The sequence below is a fragment of the Lynx canadensis genome, chromosome B3 (assembly GCF_007474595.2).
Source record: "Lynx canadensis isolate LIC74 chromosome B3, mLynCan4.pri.v2, whole genome shotgun sequence".
NCBI lineage: Eukaryota > Metazoa > Chordata > Mammalia > Carnivora > Felidae > Lynx > Lynx canadensis.
In genome coordinates this window covers 50218056-50243430 of record NC_044308.2, presented here as the reverse complement: position 1 = coordinate 50243430, position 25375 = coordinate 50218056, and the positions used below count along the sequence as shown (strand labels likewise).

The 25375-nt window shown below is 35.8% G+C and overlaps 1 long non-coding RNA gene across 1 annotated transcript in view; it reads left to right on the top strand.

Annotated features, from left to right (window-relative positions):
- The window catches only part of LOC115515907, a 34901-nt gene extending 9828 nt beyond the window's left edge, over positions 1-25073 (top strand). The window contains exons 3-5 of the long non-coding RNA XR_003969439.1: positions 2264-2501; positions 3797-3906; positions 24733-25073. This is a non-coding gene — a long non-coding RNA (uncharacterized LOC115515907). The remainder of the gene's footprint in view (positions 1-2263; positions 2502-3796; positions 3907-24732) is intronic.
- Positions 25074-25375: the final 302 nt, after the last annotated feature.

Sequence of the window (25375 nt, the reverse complement as noted above, 5' to 3'; positions counted from 1 at the left end):
AAAAGTCAGCACAGATCAATGTCGAAGGTAAAGAAAGTCCAGAAACAAACATTATAGGAGGTAGGGATAAGACACCTTTGGTGTGAAGATGCCCAGAATGTGTAAAACTGTGGGAAGTTAACCTTTGTAAAATGGGTATAAATAGTACTTAGCTTTGAGGGTTATATGAAGATTATTTGGGATAATACATTTTAAGGTATTGAATATGGCATCTAGTTCTTATTTTATGTTCAGCTAATATCAGCTATTACTATTATAATAAAATATTAAAATATTTAACATAATTGAATATGTTTTATTTATGAACTGCTTGAAAATTTTCCATTGTCTCATTGCTATTTTTTTATTATACAGATCTATATAATATGTTATTATCTTTGAGATTTGCAAGTCTGGAGATTATCTTTTCTATACTACTTTTGTTTATAATAGTTTTGTATATACCTAAGGTTATCATATTGCAGTTCATTACTCTTGTGATCCAGAGTTATTACTTCTATTTGTGTTTGTATGTTTGTGTAACGATTAATTTTTTACTGTGTCAGACATATTTTATATCTCATGACAGGGAATCAGAATTACTCATGCTGACAAGCCTTGATGACTTGTATGGCTCTTCGAAAAAAGACATGTCCACGCTTTTTTTCACATTTCTACACTTTTCCACCATTTGATAATATAACGGAGTTAGCTGAGGCATAATTTATACTTGTTAAAAATCAATTTGGTGGTGATGGGCCACTCTTGTCCTCAAACTTTGTCCAGTCAAAATGTCCAAGAAATAGTTTTGGTGGAGAGGTGAGTGTAACATTTCTAAGGTCCCGATTTATGTACTAGTATGATCTTTACAAAGGTTATTAAGCATTAAATAGTTTGGGCAACCTTTTCTCTACTCATGATGATATTACTATTGTAGTAATATAGTAGTAATGCAGACGACTTCCAGCCATTTTTAGTAGATGGCTTCTCGTCTTCTTTTTTTTTTTTTTTTTTTGGAATACCCAGAGCATCTGGGAAGAACTATGCGTCTACAGCATCTTAGAAAACCCGTGTTATAAGAAAAGATGTAATGAAGAACCAGCAATTGACTTTTTTTAATGTAAAATGATGCAAATTTATTATCTTACCATAGGTGAATGCCAGCCTTGGGAAAGGGCAGGGCCGCTGGTGGTAGATCTGGGTTGCAGGCTGTAACTTTGGGACCCTCAAAAATGAGGAATTTATTTCTTTTCACTTCTGACACCAACTATTATTGCTGTTTGCTTTGAAATACTCCCTCTTGGTATCAGTCAGAGCCCTGCAAAAGCTGACAAGTACAGCATATTTCTCAGTTTTTTGGGTGGACTCACAAGCAAAACTCTCAAAAGATAACTGCCTTTTTTGCATGAGATTCAAGAGTTACTTTAATTTTCTTAAACCAAAAAGAGAGAGCCAAATGCCAGTTCACGTCTATCATATGCCCTTTCATAGAGCTGTTGGTAAAGCAATTAAATGCATAAATGACAGAAATGATAGATATTGGTTCCATTATTGCTATTTCATGCAGACAGAGTTATATTTCCCCAAGATTAGATTTTTATGACAAGAATTTTTTTTTGTAGTCATAATACAGAACTGTTATTTGTCAAAGAAGTAATATTTGTTGTTGGCTGTTGGTGAAATCTCAGAGGAAAAATTTCCAGACTCCATTTTACTTTTAAGAAGTACATAAACCTGAAGAGTAAGTTTTTTCTTTCAAAATAGGTTTTGTTTTGACTTTGAAAACCTCAGACTTCCACGAAGCATTGTAATGTTTGGAATAAGCATATAAAATATTTCAGGGTACTGGGATTTATCTTTTTTCGTAACTCTAGGCAAAAATTCCTAGGGCAAGTCTGAGGATAGATTTTTTTTTTTTTTTCCACTCTCCAACTTGCCTCGATGCTGAGGTCTGGGGGAAATGCTTTGGGTGCCCTGCATAGCCAAGGTTAAGTGTGCACAAGGCCAGTGGAGACCCTCATTGTTGTTACAGTGGGTAACAAAAGAGATTCACAGAGTGCTGAATTCTGGAAGGGACTATCCAAATCAACTACATAACACTGTCATTTCTCAAATGGGAAACTGAAGTACAGGGAGATGAAGGGACCTGTCAAGGTCATCTGATCAGCTAGTGTCACGGTTGTGATCCAGGGAGACTCCCCATTTAGTGCTTTTGTTTCTCAGTAATTTCCCAGGATCCTTTTTTACTTCAATTTTGATTTGCTTCCATTCCAGTCCATTCCAGTCCATTCCAGCTGGTCCCTGATATTGACGTGGGTGCTGTTTTGGCCTCAATCCTGCCCTGTGCCTGTATTCACTGAGTGGGATTTCCCCACCAGAAACCTTCGCATTCTCTGAGTCATTTGGACTTGGACTTACTTGTCCAGAAGTTTTAGTTCCTGGAGAACTTGAGAAGGACTCCTTCTCCAGTTGTTGGACTTTATTCCCCCTGCTGCTGCTCCACACCGCCACAGCTTATTCAGGTACTGCTTTCTGTCAGGCCTCATGCTTGGCACTTTATACAACTAGTTCATGTACTCCACACAACAGCCCTTTAATGTGGGCATTTTACCACCTTGAAGCTGAGGAGTCAAAGCTCAGGAATCAAATCTCATCCCCATCACCTTACAGTGGTAAGTGCAGAACGAGACTAAAACCGAGGAATATCCAAATCCCATTCTCTTTCCATGGCATTGTTCAGTTCCAGTCTGAAATGCTTAAGGCTCAGACTTTGAGTAACAAATTGTTGTAACTTGCACTGCCTCGGGGACTCTGTCTCCCATTTATCTGCTCTGTAAAACATCTTTATGTATTAACGCATGAGCCTTCTCTGTGTGGGCCCGTCTGATGCTAGGACTTCCTAGCTTTCTGATCTTAGAGCTCTGCCTTCCATATTCTCACTTGTTATATGTTCTGGATGTGGGAATGGGAACAGTTAAATGTCACTCTACTGGCTGAAACAGTAACTTCCTGATTGAAACTCCAGTGGAAATTAGACCTTCCAAATGGCAAGATCATAGAATGCTCTGATGTGTTTGATGAAACACTGTTGGATATTTCCACCCACTTCCCTACCTCCCACTTCTGCAGCTTAAGGGACAAATTCCATTTTTAACCATTTCACTTTCAAGAAGGCATCATGGTCAGAAAGGGTCTGTGGCAGGACTGGTTCTAAGAGCTGCCAAAGGACTTCCGCTGCCTTGGCAAGTTGTATCTCCCTAGTGTGTGCCCTGCCTTGTTGCAGCTCCCTAGATTTAAAGATGCTTAGAAGGCTCTCATGTGATAGCCTTACATTAAGTATATCCAGGGAGGATACAATACTGCATGAATACAAAGGAGGGGAAAATATTCTTTGAGTGCTTATTAGGTGCATAAAACTATGCCATAAATTTTCACATATATTACCAATTGATCCCTACAATAAGTGTATGAAGTATGGAATTTATTCACATTTTAGGCAGACATTAAAAGTCTTATTTAGGCTCACATAACTAGAAATGGGTACCATTGGCATTTGAAGCTAGATGAGACTAACTTTATGTATATTACAAGGCTACCCTAAATACTCCAGAAGCTGGGCCCCAGGCTCCTGTCATCCTATCCACCATTACTCTCATTCTATGTGGGTTAGATGGGGACCCTGGCTTCGGAAATCCTAATAAGAATCTTCACTAATCTTTGAAATTTTGATTTCCATTCATCAAAGAATGACAATTTACATTGTTACACAGAGACTAAATTATAACTCTATCGTTCTCATTTTCCCCACCCCACTCAGTCACTGGACAGTTCTTGGTGAAGAATGATACTTCTTATTGCAGCGTGCCCCTTCTGCCTTGGCAAAGACCCAGCACATTCTTCCACCTGATGGTTTGATGAAAAACCAAGGTAATATCTGTTTTGTTTATATGTGGAGTCCCTAATGGAGAAGAATCCAGCTGACTAGTGTAGCTGTCAAATCCTTCTTTTTCTGGATTGATAACTACAAACCTGAACTTGAAAAGAAAGTGAATCTATTACTAACCATTGTGCACTCACTTGCTTGCTCTTTTTCTTTCTTTCTTTTTTCTTTCTCACACTCTCCCTGTCTCTCTCTCTCCCGTCTTCCCCAGCCGCTCATGCTGTCATCTCCTATGGCCAGCTCTACCCAACTCAGCAACATCTTGGGTGAATACATGGCCAGTATGCACTCAGTCTTCTTTTTAAAAGACATTCCTTCCTATGAGGCTGAAGACAGATTATTTATGTAATTTTATTGTTATAATTCAGGTCAACTTTCTAAACTTGAATTTGTTTCTTTCTGAAAAACAAGGAGATTAAACTGGAAATATTTTAAGATTCAATGTCAAACTGGTTAAAATGAATGAATCTTTTTTTTAATAAGTAGTGCTGTATTTCTTTTTGTGATATTTATTTATTTTTGAGAGAGAGAGTGAGAGAGAGAGAGAGAGAGAGAGAGAGAGAGGCCATGAGTGGGGGAGAGGCAGAGAGAAGAGGGAGACACAGAATCTGAAGCAGACTCCAGGCTCTAAGCTGTCAGCACAGAGCTCGATGCAGCGCTCGAACCCATGAATCCTGAGCTGGTCAGACGTTTAACGGACTGAGCCACCCACATGCCCCATAAAATGAATGAATCTTAATGAGCATTTTTTAATTATCCTGCATAAGGTTTTAGTAATGGCCCTCACAAGCCACAGGTGACTTCTGTCCAGTACTATGAGGCAGGGATTTGTTGCCATTTCTCTCCGATTCAATCAGGGCAGAGCCTCCTTCTTTCCACCCCCTCCTTATGGACATCTCATTCTTTCTATAGTTCGCTTATTTGTTTCTCAGTCACCCACTACTTTACTCTCCCTCTGTCTTTAGGGTCTTACTAGGCAGGGGTTTCTGTCCCCAATTTTCCCTAACTCCCCAACTAAGACTGGTTCTGTCCATACTTGTTACAGATTTCATCAGACCATATTCAATTCAACAAATGTTTTTCTAGTGCCAGTCATGTGCAAGCCTGTGATGGTTGCTATGCTTTCATTCTAGGGATACAGCCTCACCAAGGAGCAAGTTTTGTAGAAAGAAAAGTCTGGAGTAATTTTATTTTATTTATTTTAACTTTTATTTAAATATAATTTATTGTCAAATTAGCTAGCATGCAGTGTATATTGTGTCCTCTTGGCTTTGGGAGTAGATTCCCATGATTCATTGCTTACATAAAACACTCAGTGCTCATCCCAACAAGTGCCCTCCTCAATGCCCATCACCCATTTTCCCCTCCCCCTCCCCCATCAGCCCTTAGTTTGTTCCCTATTTAAGAGTCTCTTGGGGTGCCTGGGTGGCTCTGTTGGTTAAGTACCCCACTTCAGCTCAGGTCATGATCTTACTGTTCAGAATTCGAGCCCAGCGTCAAGCTCTGTGCTGAGAGCTCAGAGCCTGGAGTCTGTTTCAGATTCTGTGTCTCCCTCTCTCTTCCTCTGCCCCTCCCACTCTCATGCTCTCTGTCTCTCTGTCTCTCAAAAATAAATAAACATTTAAAAAATTTTTTAAAAGTCTCTTATGGTTTGCCTCCTTCTCTGTTTGAAACTATTTTTTTTCTCCTTCCCTTCCCCTGTGGTCTTCTGTTAAGTTTCTCAAATTCTACATATGAGTGAAAACATATGATATCTCTCTTTCTTGGACTGACTTATTTCACTCAGCATAATACCCTCCAGTTCCATCCACGTTGTTGCAAATGGCAGGATTTCGTTCTTTCTCATTGTCGAGTAGTATTCCATCATATATATATATATATATATATATATATATATATATATATATATACATACCACATCTTCTTTATTCATAATTCTCCTTTTTGAAGGACTTCTGTATTTTTCCTAATCTTCAAATAAGAATATGATTTAAAAAATAAGCTTTTTATATGTTTATAAGAATCTTTATAAGAAAAAATATATATGACATGTTACGTACATAGTTTAAGGTTTCCAAAAAGAGAGAAATAATATACTTATCTACTGGGTTCCGTATCTTATACTTTGTTTTCAAGAGTATCAATGTCCCACTGATGAGGATTCGAATTTTAAAAACCTCTATTTTGTATTTAAGGAATTTGATAAGTTATGGAAAAAATGAGATAGGTAATTGAGGTTACTTGTGAATTATGAAAGTATTTATTAATATATTTTATGCTTATTAAAATAACAGGGTAAAAGCAGCCTTTTAAATAAAGAGAATGTAATAGTTTACATATTTTAAATTAGTAGTAATGGACAATGTACCACTCCTTGCTCAAAGAAACTCACTTTAGGATTTTATTCTTCCAAGTTTTAATGAGATACTTACTAGTTTATTTAGTGTTGCTGTGTATTATGTGGGCTTATCCTCCTGAATTTGTTCCAAAAGAAATTGGAGTGGAAGTGTTAATTCTTGCCTTCTGGGTCCCCACAGTGATTGCAGAAACACAGAGTAATTAATGAATGAGAAGAAACAAATAAATAAAGCACTGGGGATTCTTTAGCATAGTTATGGAAGCATTTCTCAGCCCTGAGAAATTTTCTTTTCTTTTCTTTCTTTCCTTTTCTATTCAAAGACCCTTACAACACAGCTTTAAAGCTCAGTGTTAATCTCCCTCAGATTTCTTTATGTCTCATTGGAAGTATTCCAGCTCCTTCATCCCTCCCGCTGAATGTCACTTTTTGCATGAAAACATTCTTTAACTTGGAAATTTGGAAATTTCCTTTTTGGAATCCCACTCGCTCTAACTTCCAGTGCAATTACTTTGGTACTCATTCTATTCATCTTCATTATATTGTAAGCTTGTCAAGCTCTATATTCCCTCATCTTTGTTTATCCAGCAGCATCTATCAGGGACCTTGCTGAGAATGAAAACTCGACAAATATTGGCTGAAATGAATTATTGAGTTACTGTTTGGTACCACTGTATGGGCAGTGGAAGGTTAATATTTATTTTCTGAACAGAAAAGAATGACCAAAACATGCCCTTTGTCTAATGTGTGATTGTTTCTTTGCAACTTTATTCTATGTTAGATTGGACCATATTTAATTGCTATTTTGTCGTTCAAAATTGATGAAAGTTGAAAATATTGACAATTTCATATAGTTTAATTTATATTATTAATTTATTTTCAAATGTTTCAGAAGTACTTGTATGGCTTTTGGACACTCAGATAGCAACCATTAATTTTTCAGATCCCAAGGAGGTTTTTATAGTATAGAATATAATTTGTGACCAGTCAGTCCACTCTATCTGAATACTCTCCATTTTTTTCCTTTAGTTTTTTTTTGCAAACAAGCTCTATCTCTTTATAGTGATAAAGCTAATTAGTTCTCAAATTTTCAAAAGCATTTAGAATATTATGTGAATAGAAGCATTTTTTTTCTGAAGAGTTTCAAAGCCAGTGATCTTTATTTTGTTTTTCTTTTTTTAAAAATTTTTTTAATGTTTATTTATTTTTGAAGGAGAGAGAGACAGAGTGTGAGTGGGGGAGGGGCAGAGAGAGAGAGAGAGAGAGACACAGAATCCGAAGGAGGCCCCAGGCTCTGAGCTGTCAGCACAGAGCCCGATGCAGGGCTCAAACCCACAAACCACGAGATCATGACCTGACCTGAAGTCAGATGCTCAGCCAACTGAGCCACCCAGGCGCCCCAATTTTGTTTTCCTTTTTATTCATATTTTTATTATTTAGAAAACAATATTTAGAAAGAATGGATTTGTTGCCATTCAGTTATGGGTCCCCCCCCCTTTTTTTTTTGCCTACAGTAGAGATTTATGTGGAAAAAATTTATAGGTATTGGGTTTTTTGTGCCTATCCAGTTCAACATACAATCTGTTTTAGGGGTCTTAAGATGCACATATCAAAAACTGAACTGGTGATTTGCTCCCCCTCAAAACCTTCTTCATGTCAACTAATGGCAACTTCATCATTACAACAGAACAGGTCGAAATGCATAGGATCACTGCTGGGTCTTGTTTTCACACTCCACATCCAATCAGTCAGAAATTCCCTTTTGAGTTTACCTTTACTTCCACTTCTCTCACTGTGGCTCAGACTACCATTACCTCTTATCTACAATACTGCATTGACCTCCAAAAAATTCTCCTTGCTTCTCTTCTTTTTCTTTTATTTTCCATTTTCAAAGAGTAGTCAAAATGACACTCTTAAAACATGAGTCAAATCATCTTGCTCTTCTGCTGAAAACTTTACCATGGTTCTCCATTTCCCTCAGAGAGAAAGCCAGAGGGTTTACAAGTGTCTACAAGCCTCTATGATCTGCCTCCTCCCCCTATAACCACTCCCAATCCTGCCCCATCATCTCTCTGACTTCCTCCCCTCTCTCATTCTGACTCTTCCACTTAACCTTCTGACTTGAACCTGCCAGGTACTTTCCCATTGAGAGAACAACTCAAACAAGTGTACTGCACATAAGCAGGTGCTCAGTAAATATTTATTGGGTTAAATTGAACTGAAGTTAGCTCACAATTGGTAACCATTATGATAAGATTTAGTACTTGGGATTACCATCCTTCTTTTACTTGAGTTGTATCTCAAAGTATCCACCAATGCACAAGCTCCTTTCCTCTTTCAATAATGTGGGCTTGGGAGAATTTCCATGGTATATTTTTAAGAGATAAATAAGATTTAGAACAGTATAAGTGTCTTAATTATTCAAATTATGGATAAGCATAGTGTTTGGAGAATTGACCAATGTAGGAAGGCTTTTCTAATTCTGTGAAATGATGTGGCATAATTGTCCAATTGTCCATGATCAAATCAGAGATTTATAAGGATGTTGTCTCCAGGATACCACCTGCCTAATTTAAATTTAGTAGAGAATGAAAAATATAAATTGTTAGGTAAATACATAGCTACAAGCTTTAATTTTTGTAATTTATTCACAAACATGATAGTATTGGCAAATAGCCTGAATGGTAAGACCTTTATTCTGATCATAAATTATACCACTGTTTACAAAAATTTACGAATGGTTGTCTAATTTTTTTGAGATGACCTTTCATAGCAATAAGTAATTTTGTTTTTCAAAGGAATTATATAATGAAACATCCTCTTGGACTCTCTGATGGCCAGTGTAAGAATATATGTTATTTTTGCCTCTGCTCACGGTACTTCACATAGAACATTAAATTTCTTTATTTATGAAGTCAGTGTTCCCTAAGGATAATATGAGTAATATGCAGAAATGAATTTCTTTTGAAGTTTTTATTGTGTTGACTAACAATTTGTTTATAATAACTATGTTAAGATGAACAAATTCATTTTTTGAGTAAAAATTTTCATTTGCAGTGTAAAAGATTTTTTTTTAAATACAATCTCTGTTAGGCTCAAGCAAGATTTCTGTACTGAAGTTAGGAATATTACTAGTGACTAAAATATTTGGTAAATAGCTTTTGAATTTGTGAATAAAATTTGCCAGTAAACACATCTAATTCTATATCTTATTATTTTTAGAATAATTGGTATTTTGTAGGCTTCAAGAAACCTTAAGGATCTAATGATTTTTGAGAAAAGTTAAAATATAGGCATTAATCTTATTTAAGTATATGCCATACATGCCAAGATTTTAAAATTACAGCAACAAAAAGTTGGCATATTGTTTTAAATGCATGCCAAATAAGGTTTAAGAGACCTATTTAGGAATTGTGGCTAGAAAAAGTAATGAAATTTGATAAAGCTCAGGTGCTGTAATGCTCTGTATGGTAAGTGAGTGATCAAGTTCTGGTCTTCACTTTGACATATGAAAAGTTTGGAAGTCATCACTCCCCATGTTCACAAGAGAAAAGTTGAACGCAGTAAAAAATAAATGACTATTTTTGGATCCATCAGATAATTTAGTTTACAGGGCACACCACACCTTGAAATCTGTAGGTACAAGTGAAAACAGAAAATCGCAGAAACATTCAGTTTATCTGGGGCAGAAGCCACTGGAGCCATAAACGTATACCCTACCAGTTTCTCCTGGTGAAGATCCAAGAAAAGTCCTCTCTTGTTTCTGAGGGAGAAAGTAACCATTTTGAAATATAACCAGAGGTAAGAAACACTTGTCAAGGTCACAGCCCAAGGACACAGGCCCATTAAAAGTCTGAGATTGAGTCCTAAGACTACAGAAAACCCTTCCTCCCCGGCACCTTAACACTGCATCAACAGGGCTCCAGTATAACAGCAGTGGATTACAACTGAGAGCTGCAAGATGCAGATGCTGTTTAAGAAGGAGTTATTGGGGAAATGAAATCAACAGAAGAGACAAAAATAGTCACCAGACCAAACAGAAGCCTCTGGCACTTCTAGCAACATTAAACACAGACCAACTCCTTTCCAGATTAACAGGAAACATCATTGTATTAGTCTGCTTGGGCTGCCATAACAAAATACCTTAAGAGTGACTTAAACAACAAAAATTTCTTTCTGCACAGTTCTGGAGGCTGGAAAGTCTAAGATCTGAGTGCCAGCAAGGTCCATGTTTAGTTTCTGATGAGAGTTATTTTCTTGGCCTGTAGAGGGCTGCCTTATTGCTGTGCCCTCACTTGGTCTTTCCTCTGTGTGTGCACAGAAGTGCAAGTGGAGGGAGAGAGAAACAGGGAAGGGTAGAGGGAGGGGGAGGGGCCGACCGAAAGGGAGGGAGACAGACAGAGACAAAGAGAGATATCTCATAAGGACAGTAAGCCTCAATCCTATCAGATTAAGACATTACCCTATGACCTCATTTAACATTAATTGCCTCCTTAAAGCCCCTATTCCCAAATATAGTCAGATCGGAGGTTAGAGTTTCAACATATAAATTTGGGGTGCGGGGCACAATTTAGCACCTAGCAGTCATGATAAAGGCACATTTATATTATATTCTATTATCCAATGTGTTATGTCTGATATTCACTAAAATACTTCAAGGCATATTAAAAGGCAAGAAACTTCACAGACTGAAGAGATAAAGCAAGTATCAAAACCAAACTCAGAGATGACACAGATTTTGGAATTATCAGATAAGGCATTTAAAATAACTATCATTCATATGTCAAAGGTTCTAATGAAAAAAAAGAAACAGTACACCTTAATAGATGGGTAATGTAAGCAGAGAAATGGGAACTGTAAGAAAGAACCAAAGGAAATGCTAGAAATTAAAAACAAATTCAGAATGTCTTGATGGGCTCATCAGTAGAATGGACAAAGTCAAGGCAAGAATCAATGAGCTTGAAGATACGTGAATAGAAACCTACACAACTAAAATGTAAAGAGAAAAGCCCAGAACAGAGTATCTAAGAACTAAGGACAAGAGACCAACTATAACAAAAGATGTTCCCATTGCTCTTATGAGTTAGGAAAGGTTTTGGGAGCTGCGAGCCAGAAAACATGGACAAGAGCCAAAATATATAAATCACAACATCATAAAAAATATACGGATTTAGGAGGAAGAAACAAAACTGTCTTTGTTTGCAGATTACAAGATGTAACGAAGAATGTCATACGACTAACAAAACAAAGCATCTTTGAACTAAGTAACAAGTATTGGCAATATCACAGGATATAAGGCTGATATACAAAAGCCAATTGCTTTTCTATATGTCAGCAATGAATAGTTGCATTTTTAAGTCAAAAGTATACTGTTTGTATTAGCACCAAAAAAATGGACATACTTAACTATAAATCCAACAAAATATGTGAAGGGTCTATATGTAGAAAAAACTCAAAATTCTGATGAAAGAAATCAAAGAAGACCTAAGTCAATGAATAGATTTTCATTTTCAGGTATTGGACATGTCACTTTTTCCCAACTTGATCTATGGATTCAGCACAATCCCAATCAAAATCCCAACAAGCTACTTTGTGGATATTTACAAATTGATATTTAAGTTTTTACAGAAAGGCAAAAGGCCCAGAATAGCCAACAGAAGACTGAGGAAGAATGAAGTTGGCAGACTGATGTTACCTGACTTTAAGACTTACTTATCCCAAGACTACACTGCAGTAATCAAGAAAGTGTAATTTCAGGATAACAATAGACACAAAGATCAACAGAAGACCGTATGTCGGAAAATTAGATGACCTTGAGTTTGGTGATGGGTTTTTAGATACAGCACCAAAAGCACAATCCATGAAAGAAAAATATTGGTAAGTTGAATATTATTATAATTCAGAAATTCTGCTCTGTGAAAAGACACTACTAACAAATTAAACTAATAAGTCATAGACTATGATAAAATATTTTAAGACATACATCTTATGAAGAAGTTATATCCAAAACATACAAAGAATTTCTAAAACTCAAAAAACAAAACAAACCAAAAAACAACCCAATTAAACATCTAAAAGATCTCAATAAACATCTCACCAAAGAAGATATACAGATAGCAAGTAAGCATACAAAAAGACTATCAACATCACTCCTCACTAGTGAATATAAATTAAAACAGCAACAGATATCACTAAGCACCTATTAAAATGGCTAAATTCCCCAAACTGACAATATCAAATGCTAGTAAGGATGCAGACAAACAGGAACTCTCATCCATTGCCAGTAGGAATGCAAAAATGATACAGCTACTTCAGAAGACAGGCAGTTTCAGGGGCACCTGGTTGAGTGTCTGACTTTGGCCCAGGTCATGTTCTCACACCTCATGAGTTCGAGCCCCACATCAGGTTCTGTGCTGATAGCTTGGAGCCTCGAGCCTGCTTCAAATTCTGTCTCAGTCTCTCTGCCCCCCACCTGCTTGTGCGCGCGCTCTCTCTCTCTCTCTCAAATATAAATAAACATAAAAAAAAGGACAGGCAGTTTCTTACAAAGCTAAACATAGTGTTATCATATAACCCAGTTATTGTGCTCCTAGGTACTTCTCTAACTGGATTGAAAACTTATATCCACACAAAAACCTACAGGCAAATGTTTACAGCAGCTTTATTAATAATCACCAAAAATTGGCAACAATCAAGATATCCTTCAATTTGGTGAATGTATAAAGAAATTCTGCTATATTCCTATGATAAAATATTACTTACCAATAAAAACTGGTAAGCTATCAAGCCATGAAAAGATACGGATAAACTTTTAATGCAATTCTAAGTGAAATAAGCTAATTTTAACAGTTTATATACTGTAAGATCACAATTATATTGCATTCTGAAAAACTATAGAAAAAAAGATCAGTGGTTGCCAGGAGTTCAGGAAGAGACAGAGTCGGGATAAGTAGGTGAAGTTAGTTGGTTTTTGTTTGTTTGTTTGTTTTTAAACCACAGTACTATTCATGTGTGATGCTGTAATGATGGAGTTGTGAGATTATAGATCTGTCAAAACCTATAGACCTTTATAACACCAAGAGTGCACTTTAATATATAGGCAAATTATTTTTATTAACAAATCATTTAGAAGATCATGGGATTTCAGGAAGCAATGTAGACTGTGACAAAAGAATAGAAATTTACCATAATTGTATGAAACAGTCTCTCTGATAGGGATTGGAAAAAGGTGCTAATACAAGTAAATTTGGAAATTAGTGGATTCTAACACCAAAGACACAAGGAAAAATACATAAGCACTGGACTCTCATCAATAAAGTTTCTTTTTTCCCCATCAAATTCACGTTAAGAATTTGTGCAGTCCAAGTTCTTAAAAGGTTTGAGAAATCACTGTTCTTTAATGAGCATTGAAAGCATAACCTAAGATTAATGTTAATATATTGTTTAATGTTAATATCTTTAACAAAGATAGGGTTCCTGTAAGGTGCAAAGACATTAAGAATGTCTGAGTCTGGGGGCGCCTGGGTGACTCTGTCTGTTAAGCAATATGATATTTCTGTATCTGTATATTGGAATTGAATGATATGTGAATGAATTATAAGGGAGAGAAGCCAAGTTTCTGACTGGTGGATTGGCAATTTATAGATTACTGAGGACAGGAGGCTAGAATGATCCGTATGGTAATGGATAAGAGTTGGAGACATTAGTAAGCATTCATGTGTAGGCAATTATGTATGGAAACATTGTAGATCTGTGTATATACATATATTTGCTCTGTCAGCTGAGAAGGCCTAAAAACAGAAAAGACAGCCTAGCACTAATTAGTACATCTAACACCCAATCTTGATTTATTCTTTTTTCTTTTTAACGTTTTATTTTATTTTTGAGAGAGAGAGAGTGTGAACGGGGTGGCGGGGGGAGAGAAGGAGACACAGAATCTGAAGCAGGCTTCAGGGTAGGAGCTGTCAGCACAGAAACCTGACAAGGGCTTGAACCCACCAGCTGTGAGATCGTGATCTGAGCCAAGCTTAACTGACTGAGCCACTCAAGCACCCCCCAATCTTGATTTCTAATGCCATTCAATACTTGATATTTTCTAATACCAAAGCTCCTTGGAGACATAGGTGTTTCTAGAACTAGAGAAGGAACTATTCAAGATGAGTTTGAAGTTCATCTTTATATTCTAGAAAGTAAGGGAGTGCTTGAAGACACACACACAAAGAGACAAAAAATTAGCAAACCCAAACCCACATTGATGGGGGAATGGCAGAGGGGCATGGGAGCCAACTGAAAGATCTCCTAAATGGGCAGAGCTAGTAAAAATTGACAACAAAATATAGTATTATTTGATTATAACTCAAAGTATAAAGAAAGTATCTATGAGTTTATACTGATATAAGTAAATAATTGAATAAATTAATAAATGGGGAGAAAAAAAGAAAAATCTCTAATGCAGAAATTTTATAAATAATTTATGAAGATGTTCCACCCTAAAGGAGAGGCAGTGTGATTATTCCTTAAGTATGGCTGTGCATAGTAGTCACATTCTTACAAAGAATACTTAAAAAGTGAGAGGTAAGTAACCTTACAGTAAACTAATAAACATTATTTGAGCCAAATGATCAAGTTCAACATCACCAGTCATAAATCAGATTGATAGTATGTATGTACCTCTGATATGCTGTGATGAAATTGACATTGTACCTCTGATTTTTCTCTCAAAACCCATAACTCTAGTCTAATCGTGAGAAAAACATCAGACAAATTACATACGAGAACTGTTTGTATGATCTCAATTTTCTAAATCTAAAGCTGTTCTAAAATAAAAGTTAGGGGGCGCCTGGGTGGCGCAGTCGGTTAAGCGTCCGACTTCGGCCAGGTCACGATCTCGCGGTCCGGGAGTTCGAGCCCCGCGTCAGGCTCTGGGCTGATGGCTCAGAGCCTGGAGCCTGTTTCCGATTCTGTGTCTCCCTCTCTCTCTGCCCCTCCCCCGTTCATGCTCTGTCTCTCTCTGTCCCAAAAATAAATAAACGTTGAAAAAAATAAAAATAAAAAATAAAATAAAAGTTAGTTAAAACTTGACTACATTTAAAAATGCCCAATATAATCCACACCCTTATAATCCTTTATTATTTAATGTTTATTTTTCACTCTGTTCTGCACTGTATTATAGTGATAATTATAACGCTTCCAAATTAAATATGTATAATTATCCAGTGAAATTTTTCATGAAAAAAGCCTTTTCTATTATGAGGACTATTTCTTTAAGGTATTTCCTTAGAAATGAAATTATCGGGGTGCCTGGGTGGCTCAGTCGGTTAAGCGGCCGACTTCGGCTCAGGTCATGATCTCGCGGTCCATGAGTTTGAGCCCCGTGTCGGGCTCTGTGCTGACAGCTCAGAGCCTGGACCCTGTTTTGGATTCTGTGTCTCCCTCTCTCTGACCCTCCCCTGTTCATGCTCTGTCTCTCCCTGTCTCAAAAATAAATAAAACGTTAAAAAAAATTAAAAAAAAAAGAAATGAAATTATCAAGTCAGTAGGTAATGTCTTTGTCTTTTGAAAGATAGTTTGTAGAAGATTTAGGCATGATAAGATTTAAATCTTAGAAGAAGTAATTGAATATTCATAAATTGATAAAATAAAAGCATTTTGTATAAACTATATTTTAGAATGCTTCTATAAACATAATTAAAATATATCCTAGCATAACTAAGCAGTATATCTAACTAATAATACATATAATCCCTTGTAGATGAGTTTTGTATTCTCCAGCTGTCTGTGAGATTAGAATGTGTACAGACAGCTGAAGAATGAATACTGCTTTTTGTGTTCCTTAGGAGTTTCTTAGGAGTTATAGATGAGAAGGATTTACCCATCTCTGGATTTATTATATTATTATTAATATTTCCACTAGTTTTATGCTGAATAACAGTATGAATATTGTTTTGCAATATTCAATATTATTATTATTACGAGAGTACTTTGGATGCTGAAGTAGACATACATTTGTCCCCTAAGCAATACAGCATACTAGTTGCTTATTCAATTTCTACTCAGTCCTGTTCAGGGTAGCTGAATATTTTTCAGCAGAGGCACTCAGTCAGCTGAAAAATATTCATATTTCCCAGCCTCCCTAAAGATGAAAGGGGTTTCTCCTGGGGATTTCTAAGGAAGTCACTTTCCTACTGCATACACTACTCTTCATTCCTTCTTCTTTCTTTGCTATGCCTGGAACGTGAATGTGAAACAGCTGTTTTGCATAATGGCCATGAGCATAAAAGCTATACCCTAAGCACAGTGAGTGAAACACTGAAAGTACCCAGGATTGTAGTGACATCATTAAACATTCTACCAGTCCTAAACTGCCTCCCTCTTACCTTCTTGTTAAATAAGAATGATAAACTTTATTTGGGAAAGTTGAAAAGTTAATTTGTTTGGTCTTTGTTACATGTAATTAAAAACTGTGAAAATTACTAGTGGAGTTCAGCCTCCTCATTTTGTGGAGAAAGTAACTAACCCTTACTCCCCTCTTTCACTTTGTAACACCTTATCCAACATTATTCTTCATGTTGTCTAAAATCAGCTGAAATATTTACAGCCTGTAAACAATATATATATAATATAAATGTATACAATAAATAAATATAATATAAATTATAAATATATATTTACTGTCTGTCTTCCATACTAAAATGTAAGTTATATGATGTTAAGGACTTGATCTTTCTTGTTCATTGCTATATCCCTAGCAGCTAGAACAATGTTTCTTATAACAGAGACATTCAGTGTTCCCTGAAGTAATGAATGAATCAGTGAGACCTCAGAGGTGTTCTGTGATTAGATCAAGAAGATGATTAAAATAGGAATTAAAATTCAATCTCCTCATAACCAGCTCAGTAATCCCTTATTATATTACTTGGTGCTGTGAGGGTCTTTTAAGTCATTGGATAGCAATGATAATTCTATACACAAAAACACAAATTTAAATAGCAACATATTACAATTCATTTGAATCTATTCTTCATGTCATCAAATTCTTGTAACATTTCTTCAGCCTTGTCCCTCACATAATGCTATTTTTGCCACTTTTCCTGGATTGCCTTGACTAGAAGTTCTAGTCAAGGGCTCTAGTTAAAGGGCTGTATACACAGATCTCTTTCTTGGAAAATCACAAAGCATATTAGCATATTAGAGATTCCATATGTACTATAATTTAAAAGTCCCTTTAACTTTACCTTAACACTTTCCATGTTTATTTTCTTTCATAATGCCCTGCCTATCTTCATTTTGTGGCTAACCTCTACTAAAACTTTGAAGGAATTAATGTTACACTTTAAAAAACTATGGGTCTTGACCACTGTAGTTGTAGTTGGGTATTTTATGTCCTTCAATTGCTTATGATAAAAACTTTGATGAGGGACACTTGGGTGGCTCAGTTGGTTAAGCATCTGACTTTGGCTTAGGTCATGATCTCATGGTTCCTGAGTTCAAGCCCCGTGTTGGTCTCTGTAGTGACAGCTCAGAGCCTAGAGACTGCTTCAGATTCTGTGTCTCCCCTCAGTCTGCCCCTCTCCTGCTCATGCACTGTCTCTGTCTCTCTCTCTCTCTCAAAAATAAATAAACATTAAACAAATTTTAAAAAGAGGGCACCTGGGTGGCTCAGTTGGTTAAGTGTCTGACTTCAGCTCAGCCTCAGGTCATGATCTCACAGTTCGTCAATTCAAGCCTTGTGTCAGGCTCTGTGCTGACAGCTCAGAGCCTGTAGCCTGCTCCAAATTCTGTGTCTCCCTCTCTTGCTGCCCCTCCCCTGCTCATGTTCTGTCTCTCTTTCTCTCTCAAAAATAAACATTAAAACATTTTTTTTAACTTTGATGTGCATTGGTATCTGAGGATAAAAAAATCTTACTCCTTATAAGTGTTTTCTTATTGGGCTAACTCTCCCAGCTATTTGATTCATGCTGGTCAGTTCAATGCAGGAACTTCTGGATCACTTTCTCCTGCTAGTAGAGACAGTACTAAAAATACAGCCTATTTTCCTTTTACACAAAGATTATGACCACGACTACCACCACCACATCATCACCATCACCATCACCATCATCATCACCATCACCATCATCACCATCACCATCACCATCATCACCATCACCACCATCATCATCATCACCACCATCATCATCATCATCACTACCATCACCATCACCATCATCACCATCACCACCATCATCATCATCATCATCATTTTTGAGTATTAAAGTTGGAATTACACTAGTATTTTTAAGCCAATAGTATTTTTAAACTAGTATTTAAACAAATAAACATATTTGTCTTTTAAACAGGGTTCTAATAAAATTATTTTAAATGATCAGGGTGAAATTTAAGGTTATAAAGTACAATTTTTCTTGACTTCAGTGATTCTAAAAGTCTATTTAAATTCTTGCCCAGAGACACAAATACCCATATACTCAGACACACACACTTCCCCCCCCCCCCATAGCTGTATGTATTCTTTAAAAAAAATCAAACTTTTCCCTAATTGGTTTGCTACATCACAGCCTAAAATAGGAAGTCACTATGGCTTCTTCTTATTCCCTTGTAAATGAGAAAAGATTTAAAAGGCATCAGCTTATTGAGGGAGCAGACTGTTGACTAGGCCACTTTAAATTTTACAGGTCTTAAGAAGTAGGTAGTCAATATGTTTTAAAAGAACATAGAAGCATTTTTTTTTTGGCCAGCCAATAATGACTTAGAGAATATTATATATGTAAGTGATGAATCATTAAATTCTGCTCCTGAAACCAATATTACCTATTACACTATATTTTAAGTAACTAGAATTTAAATACTTTTCTGAAACAAAAATAAAATAAATAGAATCAAATAATAAGACTCAGCATTTCTCATATATATATGTATACACACACACACATACACACATATATATCACTTCTATACTATCATGAAGGAAAAAATAAAAAAATAAAGAAAACCTTATCCTTCATCTTCATAAAATCCTAGATGCACCCTACCTTGCTCTCTGTACTAGTCTGCAAATTGTCTTCCATTCTATATTATTTAGGAAGTTGTGTGTATGCTGTAACATCATATAGAGTGAAAGAAGAAAAATAATACAATTTATATAACTTTGTTTCAAACAAATAAATACATTTCTACTGTCTGGAAAAAAAGAATATTGTTGATCTTTAAATTAGCATTTAAATGAGAATCTCCAGAGATTTATTTTCTAGGATATTGTTAAAAGGATCTGATTTAATTAGACATATCTGAGCTTTAATCCACCACTTTGCCAAATTCAAAATGGTGAGTTATGTTAGGACTTTCTTCTTGGCTTTTCTTTGTTCTGGTGATTCTGCTCAGAAACCATGGCTTTAAATACCACCAGATTACTCCTAAGTGCGCATCTCCATTCTTAACCTCTGTTGAGCTCCAGACTTATATATCTAAGGGCTTCCTTGTACATTTGTCTCTCTTTGGAAATATAATGGACATATCAAGCTTAAGATTTTCTAAATAGAAATCTTACTTCTATATACTGCCACAACACTGTTTTCCCTTGTTTTCATTATTTCAGAAATGCCCGAACTCAGTTGCTCAGAACCACAACCAATTAAAAATTTCCCTTTCTTCTTATATTCCATTTCCAATCTATTACTAAGTCCTTTGAGTGCTTCTTCCTAAATATATTCAAACCTGACAACTTGAAACCGCTTGTACTGATAAACCGTGATCTAAGCCACTTTAACTTCTCTTTTGTTCTATTGCTTGTTGCCCTTCTTACGGGTCTCCTCAGTCCATTCTTGTCCTCTTGTGGTCCCTTCTTCATATTACCAAAGTACTCTTTCCAAAGAGTAAGTCCTATTGTGTCATTCTGCTCTTTCGTGGCTTCACAGGTCAATGAGAAGACTGTCCAAGTCCTTACCATGGCCAGCAAGTCCCTACATAATCTGGTTCTTGCTTACCTCTCTCACCCTTTCTCCTATCCTAATGTACTTACTGACTACATTTCTGCAGCCTTATTTTTTTGTTTTTTGGGTTTTTTTTTTCTTTTTTGGTCCCTTAAACACACCATGCTCATTTCCTCTTGGGACCTTTGTGTTTGTTATTTCTTCTGACTCTAATACTATTCTCACGTACAGTCTCATGGTCATCACTGAAGACTCAAATCATTGGCGCTTCTCAGAGAGGTTTCCTCTGATCACATTAACTCCAGTAGGATCCTGTCCACACAAATCCCTTTATTCTGTTGCAATGCTGTACCTACTTATATACATGTTCAGTATCTATGTCCATTTGAATATATCTTTGAGGTCAAGGAATTTGATGATTGTGTATCCCTAGGGCCTAACAGAGAGCCTCTTGTAACAGGTGCTCTATAAGAACTTGTTGACTGTGAATAAATATAGATTGTTTCACTTAATTCTCATCTTTCTCTAATCTCTTCCTTCAAATCACTTTCTTTCCAAATTAGACTTCTAGAAACACTGACTTCTTGTGTTCAAGAGCACAATAGCTTCCTCAAAGAATAAACTTCCACATTCCTCTTCCTGAATTTCAAGATACTAACTTCCTTAACCCACTTTTCTGGAACTTTTAGTCACTCTTCTCCAAAATGAACCTAGGCAGTAACACTAATTCCCCTGTCCCTGAGAAAGTCTCCAGTCTCTCATCTTTGCTATCCCCCTCTCATTTGGGATTCTCACCCAATTCCACATGGTTCAATTTTCCTTCTTTCACTAAGCACTACTCCAACCTATAGAAAGCTCTTCCTTTTCTGCCATATGTAACTTATTTTTTATACTGTCATGATGTTGCTAGAACATATCCTTATCCTATTTTATATATGTGTGGGTAATCCCCTGAAAGTAAAGACTGAATCTGAATATTAAAATGTACCCTTAATCTCTTAGCTCAATGTTCCACAGATAGTACATCTATTTGATTCTAGTTTCAATAGACATAGTACCAAAATTATTTATTTGCTGTCAACACTTATTTACTGTAAAAAAAAATACACATATAGAAAAGCACAGTGATGAACAAAAGGCAACTGACATTTAATCTCATTGTCAGGAAAACAATGGAGTATAATGGTGAAGATTGTGGATAACTGGAGTCACATAATTCACCTAAGGAGGACAGCCATAGCACATGTCCAGGGCCTATTACTGTATAAATATGGAGGCCCAGTGTTCGCTGAACTTGCATTTTATTTTTTTTCAAGAAGAACCAGAAATGCAAATGTATAGCTTTTATCTGAAATCACACATTTTTAAATGTTTAACATATCTGAGGCCCAAATTTGCAATCTTCATTTTGTACTTCTGCAATGCTGACTCAGAGAATATCCAATGTTGTTAATTAGCTGAATTCCAGGAGTCCACAATTTATTTTGCCCACTTTATCTTCATTTTTATTTTTACTTAGAAACTATTCCTCTTGTGTCTCCTCTCCCATACTATTCTTAACAATTTACCAAAGTTTTAAAAAAAATATTTAATATCTGTTTTTTGATGATGAAGATAGAAAAATTAGAAAATACTGGAAAGTATAAATAAAAATGTAAGAATAATTCTACATATTGCTATCTTTTTATTCATTTTCTTTTTATATTTAGTCTATGGCATATTTAATTAACATAGAAAAGTCACTAGATTTATTTTTCATGACAGAAATTCTCCATGAAATTAAATACTCTTGATAAACATTATTTAAATGTCTGCATAGATTTCTATTGTGTGGACATACCATAATTATTTAATTAATAATTATTTTGATTTATGTATTTATAAGTAATTAATTATGATTCATTTCCTTATAGAGCTACATGTCTATCATTGGACAATTAGATTGTTTCCAGTTTTTCTCCCCATGAGCAACTTTGCAGTGAACCTCTTTGTACCTAAACTGTATTTTCAATTATTTTATTAGAAGCAAAGTTAATAGATCCCAATATATGAATATTTTTGAGGTCAAATTTATTTCCAAAAACATTTTGCCAATTTACAATGCTGCCGGCGATGAGGGTATATATTTTACTATATCCAGAATATTTGGATAATCTCATTAAAAAAAAAAAAAAAAAGAAAAAGGTAACTGATAATTCTATGTCTCTATCCTCTCCTCCGGTCTTCTCTTTGCTACTGACTTATTTTGGCAGATGACCTTTATTCCTATTTAAAATGAAAATTGAGGATTCTTATCTCTCTCTCTACAGTTACCCATACTCATTCTTATTCCTTTCCACTTGCCTCAATAAAAGAAATTACTTTTGTTTTCAGCTAATACTTCCACTTATACTTTAGCACTCATGTTTTTCCATATTCTCCAACACTGTGCTTGATTTCAAGGCCACACCTCTGCCTTCAGTGTTTTCAATATCTTCCTCTCTTAGGTTCTTTCCTCACAGCTTATAACAGTATTTGAATTTATTTTATTAAAAAAGCCTTTTGTCATACTTGTTTTCCCTTCTAGTTGCACTCTTATTTTCTTTTCTTTTACAGCCAAGTTTCTTTGAGTGGTTTTAACTCCCCACCTTTTTTTCCACTTCTAAGACTTTCCTGAACATGGATATCCCTACTTTTCTGGAACAAATTTTGCTCAGATCACCAGGGATCTACTGTATGTAAATGCCATCTAGGTGTACTTTTCTAGAGATAGGAGACAGACAGATCTAAGGAAGTCACAGCCGAATTTCAACCTCAACAGGATTACCAGTTGTGGCCAAGGATTGATAGAAATGGGAGAGAAAGAAGACTGATATAGTCAGAAAGTGCACTGAAGAAAGTAATAATAACGACGTAACATGAGTAGTTTTAGGAAGCAGAAACCAAACGTAGTAGCAGGAAAACTAATCAGGGAGAGAAGAGACCACTGCAATCACAGGTAGGGGACCAGAAAATAGCTGAGATTAAGAAATGTGATGTATTTATTCATTCAGTTATTTAATTAACTCATGTCAAACACTTCCTACACATTAAGCACAGGGAATATAGCATTTTAAGGGGTAGATAATTCATTGTCAATATCAGTAGAAGCAAGAAATTTGTAGTTTGCAAAAACTGCAGAAACAGTTTGATCAGGAGTCTTCAAGGGGACTTAGGGGACAAAGATGCCTAGTGACTGGGGCATAAATGGATCCCAGTATCATCAACAACAGAAAAGGCAACTGGAACTCATTTTGGAACAATATAAAGCATGGAGGAAGGAAATAATGATGTTAAAAGGAATAAGGAATTATAAGAAAGACAGGGAAAATCAGAATCAGTAGATGTTACAAAGGTGGTAGTGATGAGGCTGGAAGGCTGGGACATTTATTCTAATAAAACTTCCTTTGGAAAGCCAATGGAAATCACAGTCAATCTGAAATTTTATTCTGTTTTAAATAAAGACTAGATAATGCCAATACAATCATTTGTTTGCTTTAAAAGTATTCTCTAATACAGGGGATAAAGCCTTCATAAAATATTCAAATAAGTTATGTTGGTATATAGATATTAGTTTCCATTTTGGGACTGTAAAGCTAATGCAGACTGCATGACATCAGATCCACTCAGATTTCAAGATTTCTTTGACCCCAACAGATGTAACACATTAGAATATCCTAGTGTAAATAAAAGGGTCCAGACATATTGTTCTACATCAAAAGATTTCTTGATGGAGCCTATCGAAATAAATCAGAAGCAGATCCATCAAATGTCACTTGAAATATTTCAGAGTATAATCTCTCAAGAGAAAATAATTTCCATTCTAATTAAGCTTCCTGAATTTGAAATCCAGCCAGAACAAGACAAATCCGGTCAGAGTCTTCTTCATTAACTTAAGATCCTAATGATATGCCCATGTGAAACTGGATGGCTGCAAGGCTGACCAGATAATTTTCCTTTCTTCAGTCCCATTGCCCCCAGCTAAATCAATAGAGTGGCAATTCCCACCAATCTCCAAGCTATCCACAATGGTCAGACCAGGTACACTGGTGTCCAGTAACTTTGTTCCGTAATCTGAGAGCAGGCTTAGGGAATCAGGCAGTAAGCATGATCTGGTATTGGGAAACTGGAAATTGAGGGGCTGTGTTGAAATCTAGGTCAGGCAGGAAGTCATATGTGCAACATAATTGGCTGTGAATGAGAAGGCAGTTAGTGACCAAAGATCTCTCTCAGAACTGTTTTGGTGGTTGGGGGTAGTGAAAAAAGTTAGATAATGCAGTTTCAGTCTGAGATAGGGAATGCTTAGTTTTAGACCTTGGAAGCACGTAAGGAAAGATAATGTGAAGTAGAGATGACCTTGAGCAGTGACATAAAAGGTCAAAACAATCTTTGAACCTCAGTGGGTCCTTAACATGAATATCCACATACCTAATAATTCTTAATGGATTGGCTAACAGATTGACTGGTTTACATGCCAAATGCAACCCTTACAATTACTATTTTAAATCTTACAGGTTCAATAAGAAGCCCTTTGTCTTGGGGAAACTGAATTTTCCTGCTGAGATGGTAGACCATACTTGGTTCTGTTTCCAGTTCGAAATAGTGCCATATTTATCAAACAACACTTTTAAATATCATTTGAGAAATTTATGGGATCTTCACTTTTCTTATTTGTAAATGATGTAGTGTTTAATATATCCAAATGAATTTATACAAATAAATGCACATTATAAAGCATAATAATTTGGAATACAAATATAATGGGAAATCTCATTTTAATTTTTATCCATATGAACTGTCCTGTTGCAATGTATAAATGCAAGAATATATCTTCACGTAAATATTTTCAATAAAAAATGAGCAAAACCATCCTTTCAGTGTTTGCTGGATTAACTCTAAATTATTTTGTTTGCCTTCAGGTCATTAGGGATATTACCACATTACTTTAACAAAGTAACATTCGATTTTGCAGAATTTAAAATGTATTCATAAATATGTTATTCTAAGGTTTATAGAAGAATCTTAAAGTCTTGAAATCTGAGGTTCTTGTTCTTTTTTGTTTGTCTGTTTGTTTACTTATTTATTCTGTGAGAGAGAGAGACAGAGAGGAAGAGGAAGCAGAGCTGGGGAGGGGCAGAAAGGGAGAGAGAGAAAGGA